The sequence below is a fragment of the Camellia sinensis genome, chromosome 9 (assembly GCF_055761805.1).
Source record: "Camellia sinensis isolate YWXY chromosome 9, ASM5576180v1, whole genome shotgun sequence".
Classification (NCBI taxonomy): Eukaryota; Viridiplantae; Streptophyta; class Magnoliopsida; order Ericales; family Theaceae; genus Camellia; species Camellia sinensis.
This window is the reverse complement of record NC_138969.1, coordinates 25,314,373-25,325,423: the sequence shown is the minus strand read 5'-3', so window position 1 is coordinate 25,325,423 and position 11,051 is coordinate 25,314,373.

Here is an 11,051-nt window from a genome sequence, read left to right as displayed (position 1 = left end):
AGGAATAATTTACTGTTGGGATTAGATGATAAAATGACCATTTTGACCCTCTACTGTTTAATTATGTATTATATTTAGTAAAATTCAATAAAATTTAAATGTCTCAATTTAAAAATAAAATAATTTTATTTAACTTTTTATTGATGTTTTATTTATTTAATTTTTTAAAATAATTTTTTATAGATATTTTATTTTAAAATTTTGTTTATATTTTATTTAATTTCATTATTTAAATGTTAATAGATGTTTTATTTAATTTCATTGTTTATTTATTATTATTTTTAAAAACAAATTAATTTAAAATTTTAATTTAAAAAATAACATATATTTTTATTGATTTTTTATTTATTTTATTTATTTTATTTAAAAAAATAAAATTATTTAATTGGGTAAAAAATAAAATAAAATAAATTTTTATTTAATCTAACTAAAAATAATTAAAATATTAAAGATATGTTTAATATTGCTATTTCTTAGTAAATAATTGAAAAAGAGTAAATTAGTCTTTTGTTCAGTTATTCTATTCAGTCCGTCCAACCAAACGTTAGATTCACTAAAAATAATCATTTCCAGACATCTAATCTCATGAAAAAACAAACACAGGATTTATATCCAATCCAACCAAATAATCCGGGGGATTCACAATTCCTGGACTCAAGTCCGGTAGATTCTAATCTCCTTTTATCCAGTCCGTCCAATCAAATATAACCCAAAGTCACGCTAAAGTCTAACACGACACCCAGCAATCATTATTATTTCATAAACCTTCACTACTAGAACATCATGGACCCACTCTAAGCTCTAAAGCCACGCTAAAGTCTACCACGACACCCAGCAATGGTACACATCCTGTTCATTGTATGGTTGTAATGGAATGAGATAGATAACCCTGTAAAGTTATTTAAATTTCAAATTGTCACAAGTCTTTCGTTTGGAATTCTCAACGTCTGCCACTAGGCTTGTTTGATGCTCACTACACTACACAAGGCCTCAATCAAAGCACACTTCCTCCTCCCTTCATGAGTTGCCGTGGGCATAGGATAAGAGGATGGTGTGTGCCCATTTTGTATTCTTTCTTATTTTTAATCCATTATTGAATTAGCCCAAAGTAAAATAATAATAAAAAAAATTAGCTTTTATCTAGTTGGAGAAAAAATACAATTCAATTCTACGGTTTTATGAGATTTATTACGGGTCATACTTCAATAATTTATTAAAATTAGATAAGTTGGCTTTTCTATTTATTAAAAAAAAGTGTACAAAAAAATAAAAAAATGATATAACTGAAATAAATCAATAAATTAATAAACAACTTATTTGTATGTTCTCTAAAAAAGGCCTTATGAATAGAGATGTTTCACTAATTTATATATATATATATATATATTTAAAAATTCTGATATTAAACTGGCCATTCAAAAATTTGAAGCGTGGGTTTGAAAATATTAAGGCATTTTGTCTACATTTTCTTTTGTTTTTCCTCTTCTTTTTCGTCTTTAGGGCTGTCTTCCATGTCCTATTTTGGGGTAAAGACTTGAGGGAAGACTTTGAAAAGTCATTCGAGAGTGATCGTCAACCAACTACAGTACAAAAGATTCTCTCAATTTTTCATTTGATCAGATGTTGCCGCGTCAAAAGACAAGTAAAGGAATGGCCTGGATGAAATCAAATAAAAAGTTGGCTTTTCTATTTATTAAAAAAAATGTATAAAAAATAAATAAATAATATGATTGAAATAAATTAATAAGTTAATAAATAATTTATTTATATGTTCTCCAAAAGAGACCTTAGTCATTTAAAATTTTAAAATAATAAAGAATGATCCTAATCCAAAATGATTCTTATGTTTGGATTATAGATTTGAATAAATATTTTTTTTAAAAATACAAATATAAATACAAATACAAATATAATTATATTTTATCAATATTTTACTATTTTTTCACTTTCTAATTTAAATTTTTACCCCAAATTCATAATTTAAATACCACCTCTCACAAGTTGATTGATAATCGTCCATCTCTATCGAATTTTAATATCACAACAGAAGATATAGTCATGACCCAATAGGTCAGGTGCACTTACTCGTTCTTCTTCTTAAGTGCGGTACAAACTATTGATCTACCTAATTGGAAGTAATCAATTAAGCCCTCGCTTGGGATGTGAATTGACTTTTTAATTTTTTTTTGTTATTTTAAATTGGGGTTAAAAAGTCCTATTTAGGATAGGTTTTTTGATTTTTTTAACTTTTGTGAAAAAAAAAATGAAATGATTATAATTTGGATATAACATTTTGTGTTGTTAATTTTTTAATTTATGTTATCTTTTTGCAACTATCTTAACCCAAAATTAACATGCCAAACATAGCTTAGATTGATCCAATTTGAGTGTTTGCCACGGTTCCATTATTAATTAATATATAAAAGTACAAAACTCGTGCAATTTTTTTTTTTAAAAATCCATTGAATACAAAAAAAATAAAATAAAACTTAATATATTTTTTTATTTTTTATTTTTAATGAATGTTTTGAAAGATTTTTGTATAATTTTTTGTAGATTAAGTGGATCTTAAAAAAAAATAATTAAAATATTTTTAAAAAGTTGCTAAAAATAAAAAATACAAATTAAAAACTCATAAAACCATTTTTAAAAACTCCAAACCAAACCATACCAAAAAATTTATTTTGTATTGTATGCATTTTTTTTTTTTTGATAGAATATACATACATGTATATATATATATATATATATATTAAAATTTCTTAATTTTTAAAGGTACACGTTAGTTATTATTTTTATTTTCTTGAGAATTTGCAATTTTCCAACATAGAGTTATGGCTTGGTGTAAAATATATATATATATATATATATTTGTTTGGGATACTATGGGCTAAAATAGTAATATAGGATAAAATTGGCTATTTTAGTTAAATAAGACAAAATGTCATATCTAACCCATATTTATTTCATTTTTTTCTTACAAAAGTCAAAAAAATCAAAATGTTTATCCCAAATGAGATTTTTTAGTCCCAAGTTAAAAAAATCAAAAAGTTAAAAAGTTAAAAAGTTAACCCATATCCAAACCGAAGGAAAAAATAATGATAAAAACATCACATCAGTAAATAGTATTATTCAATATTAAATTACTCAAACATTAGCAATTATTTTAGGAAAAATTACTCATAAATTTCACTTGGCGAAAAGTTATTCCATTTCTTAGAAGTTTTTTTTTCAAACACTACAACATTTTCTTTAGTGACATTTGAAAGTGCCACAAAACTATTCTTCTAATGACATTTTTTGGTCTTGTGGCATTTTGAACAAGTGCCACTTCTATCGGTGCTACGGTAGATACGAGTGTCACGGTAGATACTTGCAAGTGCCACTGCACCATCATGGCTAAAAACTTTCAATGATATTTTAATGTCATGGTAGATATTATTTGTGGCACTATCAAGCGCCATTAAAAAAAGAGTTAGTGACACTTATAAGTGTCATTACACCATCAAGACTAAAACCTTTCAGTGACACTTTAATGTCATGGTAGGCACTATTCGTGACGCTATCAAGTGCCGTTCGTGACGATAATTCGTTGTAGAACAATTTGATCCGCTCTTGCAGAGACTCGAACTGCCAACCTCCTGCACCATAAACCTTATACACCACATTCTTCCCACTACACCTCTATAGCACCATATGATTATATATGCAACATATATTATTTATATAGTACATACATCTATATTAATATAAAAGTATATGTACAAGCATAATTATTTTATTGAACATAATTTATGTAAAGTAAACTATTTACTAGTAAAATAAAAAAAGGCCACTTTTGGCGACTAAAAATATTTTTTGGTCGCCAATTCTATACTTTTGGCTACTAATTGTTTTTTAGTTGCTAAAAAACTTAACTTTTACCGACCCAAATCGGATTTGGTCACCGAAGATACACTTTTAGCTACCAAAATTTTGTTCGCCAAAAAATTTAATTCCCGCCTTAGGATTTTAGTTCTCCCGCGCTAAAAATAACCACTTTTGGCGACTAAACTTATTTTTTAGTTGCCAATTATAGACTTTTGGCTACTAAAATTTTTTTAGTCGCCAAAAAACTTTACTTTTGGCTACTAAAATTTTTTTAGTCGGTAAAACCCATATAATCATTGACCAAACTTATTTTTAGTCGCCAATTGTAGACTTTTGGTTGCTAAATTTTTTTAGTCGCCAAAAAGCTTTACTTTGGGCTACTAAAATTTTTTTGTCACTAAAACTCATATAATTAGCGACCAAACTTAGTTTTGGTCACCAATTGTAGACTTTTGGCTACTAAAATTGTTTAGTCGCCAAAAGCTTTACTTTTGCCTACTAATGCTGTTTTGGTTGCTGAAAGCTATACTTTCAGCGACCTAATTTTTTTTGGTCAGGAAATTTAGTCGCCGAATATGTTTTTTCCTGTAGTATATATTGAGTTTAATTTATTTATTTTTAATCATATACTACATTCTAAAAATTTTAAAAATATATTGGCATTTTTTATTTTTTCAAAAATGCCATTATAAGCTTGGAAAGTTTTTGACTTAGTGGCATTTCTCAAAATTCTATAAAATATTTGTTTATGAAACTTTTCACCTAAGTGCCATAAAAAGTAATTTGCACCTACCTAGTGTCCTGACATTTTTTAAAAAATGCCATTGCTACTAAAGTTTAGTGGCATCTGTTGGTAAATGTCACGAACATAATTTTTTGTGTCATTATTTTATAAAATGCCATAAAATTGATGTGACATTTCTTTATTGAAATGCCACTAGAGCCTTATATGTTTGTGGCTTTGTGGCATTTATCTAAATGTGTCACCAAATATTATTTTTGTGGCATTTTCTAAAAACATGCCACTAGTATAGTGTCACTAAAGTGTGTTTTTGTTGTAGTTTTGTGACACTTGTTCATTGAAATGTCACTTGAGCCTTTTATGTTTGTCGTTTTGTGGCATTTTTCAAAAACGTGCCACTAAATATCATTTTTGTGGCATTTTCTAAAAATATGCCACTATTGTAGTGCCACTAAAGTATGTTTTTGTTGTAGTTTTGTGACACTTGTTCATTGAAATGTCACTAGAGCCTTTTATGTTTGTCGTTTTGTGGCATTTTTCAAAAACGTGCCACTAAATATCATTTTTTGTGGCATTTTCTAAAAATATGCCACTAGTGTAGTGCCACTAAAGTATGTTTTTGTTGTAGTGAAATCAATTAGTCTTTTTTATTTTGGGTATGTTGTATTTCCTTGATTTGGGGGTTTGGAAGTTTACTTGTTTGCTCTTGTGTGTGATTTTGTTTAGATTTTTTTTCTAATGTTGGGTGTGTGTGGGTAAGGCAAATTTTTTTTTTTTTTTTTTTTTTATTTTTGTGGAAGTTTAGTAGAGTGATTTGTAGGTGGATGATGTTACCCCGTTTGTAGTGTTATTAGTGTGATGTTCGTACCTTTTTGTGTTGTTCGTCCCTATCATAACATTAACATTAATTAACATCGACATTAATTAACATCTAAGTGACTTAAACTACTAACTAACACTACTATATCCCTAATAACCATAACAATGTCAACAAACATGGGCCGTTTCACGTGTACAAAACACATGTTAATACAAACATCACAATGACAAAATACGACTAACAAAAAGTACAACGTTACACAACACAATCATTGTTTGGCAATGCAAAGTTATACTAACTTGCCAAATAACATCTATGCATACAGAATCTACAACACAACAATAACCATACCACCAAAACCCCAATGTACTCCAAACCCACATTATCATTTACATACAACAACAATACGATGCGAACCTATAACATTACCGACTCAACATTACATATAAAAATAGACAACGATGTCGACAACACAATCAAAATATTTATCAAAGAAGTAAAACAACAACATTGAAACATATACCTGAAGCCGCCGCCAACGCAATAAGAAGTGTACACACGCTGTTATACGTCGGTAACATCAACCCAACGACGGAATAATGTAGTTCTCAATCCTAATCATTGTATTGATAGAAATGGTGTATTTTTAGGGTTTGGAAGGAACCAAACGTTAAAATTGGCAACACAAAGATAGGGTTTAACGTTGCCACAAATCAAATAAATAACAAACAAAACAATCTACACCCATTAACATCAGGAATCCATAATGTTTCCATTTTGTCTCTTCTGTTTTGATTGGGATGGAAGGAAAATAGAAAAAGACTATAGTAAGCTTTTTGGGCACAAACGTAATTTCCACATTACCAAATCCCTAATTTACCCATAACATTTGGGACAACACGTGCTAACACTATATATAAAAACATCATTACCACTCAAATAAGACTTATCAGTGCATAAAATAAAAGGGAGAATTAGTGCATTACCCGTTATTATATAGCAAAGAAGATAAGGGTCGCGTTTGGGAAATTGGATAATTTTATTCTTTCATTGTAGAGATTTGTGAGGCACTGAACACAGTATAAATAAACTTCATCATTAAGATGTGAAGTATATACAACAAAATAAAGTTGTAATTTAAGCCAACATACTTTCGCTTTGTTTGAAAAGTTGACTATTTTAGCTAGTTATTTGATTTTTTTTAAGGGCAAAACACCAATAAATCATAAATTTTAATTTGTTAAACTATTTGGTCCTGCCTTTTATTTTGTAGACTAATAAGTCCTATTTGAATGTTAAAAGCTCACTATAGGACTTTTTTAGATTACCCTCCTTTCCGAACATCAGCAACATTAACTACACCAACAACATCATCAAACATCAACTATAGCATCAAACATCATCAACATGACCAACATCATTCAAACATCATCAACAGCATAAAACATCATCAACATCATCAACATCATTCAAACATCATCATACGTCATTAACATCATCAAACATTGTGAACATCATCAACATCAACTACATCTTTAACATCATCAAACATCAGCAGCATCAACTACATCATCAACGTCATCAAACATCAGCAACGTCAACATTTGAACATCATCAAACATCAACTACATCATCAACATCATCAAAACACCTTGTCCATCGTTATCATCATCATCTTCATCACCTTGTCCATCGTTCTCTTTTAACTCTTGTTTCAGAGGTCTTTGTTTCGAGCTCGTACCGACTAAATCGGATCTATTCTCTCCCTCACAAAACCCCCCTTTCCTTCACATTCATCATCAAACACCAAACCCATCTAAAACAAAACAAAACCCCCCCAAAAAGTCAAAAACTTCATACCTTTTCCTACCCAATTTTCTCTCTGAAAACCAAAAGAAAATTTCATGAAATAAATCCCAACCTCATTGATTCCATCAATTGGTCGATATTCTTTAGTGGGTCGGTGTTAATGGGCAATGTAACGTCGAGTGTGGCTGTGAAATTCGCCTTCTTTCCACCTGACCCACCAACGTACGATGTTCAAAGAGACGATGATGGTAGGGTTAGGGTTTGGAGGGATGAGATCGACGGCGGCTGATTGGTCCACCATTGCTAGGGTTTCCAAAACACGTCGGAGTTGAGAAAGAGAGAGAGAGACAGATTCAGGAACATTGACGGAATTACGAGGCAACCCACCTACATTGGCGGGTTGAGAGAGGAAAATGAGGAGGGAGAAGGGGTCGGGTGGTGAGCAGGAACTCCAATGGCCATTTTACCCCTGGGAGCAGACGAAGAAAAGGAAGGCACGGGTGGGGTTGAAGACAAAGAAGAATAGGGAGGCTGGATTGAGGAACAACATCATAAAACATCATCAAAACATCATATATCAAAAACATATATCACACCAAAAATAAAAAGGACTAAATGGTTTAAGAAAAAACACTTAGAACTAACTAAAGTAACATTTACTAAAATGGGATTTATAAGTAATTTTTTCTTTTTTTAAACTATTTTAGCTTGGCTAAAATAGTTGTATTTTGGAAGTTTGTTGATTTTTTTTAGTTAATTTGATAGTTGTGAGAGAAAAAGTAAAATGATTATGAATTGGATGTGACATTTTGTCTTATTAATAATTTTGACATATTTATCTTTTAGTAAATTATTTTAGCCCAACCGATCAGTTTAAAATATGCTACTCTTCCAATTTTAAGTCAAAATATTATGTGGTGGTTTTTTTTGATATTTTGTAGTAATTTAAATAATGATTTAAATTGACTTTGATTATGAGATTTTAAAATCTTTGATTATGAATTGAAATGGTGTTGATTATGAGGTATTTTTTGCACTAATTTATTAGTTGGTTTATTTTTTGGGCTTATTTTTGTCTTTGATAAACTTTTTTAAAAATTATGGGGTTAATTAAGTTTTAGTTCCCAAAATATGTAATTTGTATAATTTTGATTTAAAATATTTAAATTATGTTAATTTAATATTGACATATAAAAAATATTTCAATTTGATCTCCAACATAACTCTGTCAAGTAAATGCCATTAAATTCAAGATAATGACATCAAAGAATCTCTTTTTTGTTGATTTAAAATAGTAAAAATTCAATTAAAAATAATACTTCTAGTTCTTAAAGTATGGAATTTATGTCATTTTAATTTTTAATATTTAAATTCTATCAATTTAATTTTTAATATATTAAAAGTGTTTTAATTTAGTTACTAATTCCGCCTTTGTTTGTCTTAAAAAAAAAAGGTAAAACATAAAATCATAAATACACATTTTCTAAAAGTTAAAATAAAAAAAAAAACACCAATATCTTTAAAACAATAATAATAAAACTTTGAATATATTGGCTTCGTTTTGGAAGTTGGTTGGCTTTTTTATTTTTTAGCTATTGTAGCCTGGGGCTAAAAATCTCGTTTGGGATGAACTTTTTGGCTTTTTTAACTTTGTGAGAGAAAAAATAAGAAGATTATAGTATGGATGTAACATTTTATCTTATTGACTTTTTAGTCTATTTTGTGTTTTTGTAGCTATTTTAGCCCCTAACCTCATATTAACCCCATGCCAAATGATGGCATTGTAAACTCATATAGCAATCACATTTTCCTTTCTTCTTCTTTTTTTTGGAAAATTTATTATACATCTCATATGGGGAAATGCTGATCTATTTAATTTTAAGAGTTTTCTTATGAACCAATTAGTTCTTTTTGTTTTGAAAAGTTGTATTTATTTGATTTGGAGCCATTTGAGTTTAAGTGAATGCCCTTTTGTAATTTATTTATCTAATTTTCTAATTCATTTTTGGGATGAGAATAAAAAGGTGAGGTGTGAAGTATTCTTTTTCGGAGGATTGGTGGCTGAAGTGTTAGTTGTCGAGTATTGAAATCTACAGTTTTGCTAGTGTGATTTTCTGGTGTTACTTGGAGTGTTACATTATAGTGCTACTTTTGAAAAAAGTACACTAAATAGTTTTTGTGTTACATTGATTGGAGTGTTATGCTTAGAAAAAAAATACACTAAAAAGTTATTTTGGAATGTTATGTTGTTATGTTTGAGAAAAATAGACTAAATAGTTTTTTTAGTGTGTTACATTGGAGTATTACGTTTATATTGAGGATTTTTTTTTTTTTTTTTTTTGAATATTATGTTATTACGTTTAAGAAACGTACACTATTTTTTTTTTTTTTTTTTTGTATGTTACATTATAGTGCTACGTTTGGAAAAAGTACATTAAAGAGTTTTTGTGTGTTATATTGATTGGAGTGTTATGTTTGAAAAAAATATACTAAGAAGTTTTTTGGTGTTATTAAGTTGTTACATTTGAGAAAATATATATTAAGGAGTTTTTTAGTATGTTACATTAGAGTGTTACGTTTAGAAAAAGTAAATTATATGAGTTTTTTTTTTTTTGAAATGTTATGTTATTATGTTTAAGAAAAGTACATTAAAGAGTTTTTTAGTATGTTACATTGGAGTGTTACGTTTGAAAAAAAAAATACACTAAGAAATTTTTGTATGTTACATTGATTTGAGTGTTATGTTTGGGAGAAGTACACCAAGGAGTTTTTTTTTTTAGAATGTTTACATTGTTATATTTGAGAAAAATACACTAAAGAATTTTTTAGTGTGTTATATTGAAGTGTTACATTTTTTGAGTATTACATTAGAGTGTTACATTTGGAAAAAGTACACTAATGAGTTTTTTTGAAACGTTACATTTAGTAATTTCAACATTATGAGAAAACTCACATTTCTCCCTCAACACATAACACGCGCTCGTTTATACTTGGCCTTTTATGTAATTCACACTAGAATGAGACTTTTAAATTCATAAAAAAAGAGAAGATCAAATAATTTATAAAATTACTATTTAAAATTTATTGATGCATCATGAAGTTGTGGGGATGTATTTTGAGGATGATGCCACATGGTCGAGGTGCCGCCGAGGTATCGATTGAGGTGCCATTTGACAGGTTATGTTTGTCGAGATGATTGCGGTGTTGTTGAGGTTCGGTGCGGTAATACCGGAATTTGATATGCTTAAACAGAGGACAAGAGTCCTAGATAAGCGGGGACACGTAGTCTGGATAAGGATAGGGCATTTAATGAGTTTATCCGTATCTAGATGAAAGTTCAAGATAAGCATTGTACTTGAGTCCTATGAAGTGAGACTTCTAGGACACTAGGGCAGTGCCGGCTATAAGAGTAAGGCATCCCTGTGGGTCTAAGGTATGTTTTTGCTTGTGCATTGAGTACTTGTTCGATATCTTTGAGAGACAAGTTGACTGACTTGACTGTCGAAGAGCCCTCGGGTGGACGAGTCACCGTGGTATTCTTATCTTGTGATGCCTGAGTATATAACTCATCTCATTCTCCTTTAATGGTGCTTATCCTACTCGTTTTGGGAGTGTAATTAATCAAAGGTCTTGTCGACCATTTGAGTTCACCATTTTTGAAACCTTTCTCAGATTTTTTTTTTTTTTGTTTTGTTTTAATTGGTTCCGAGGTTGAGTTTTTGTTATCTCGGGTTCAGCCAATGGAATTTCTAGGTGAGTGACAGAACCGCACGTGCAAGGGCTTGGACTGCACAAGCGGAAGTGAGGCCG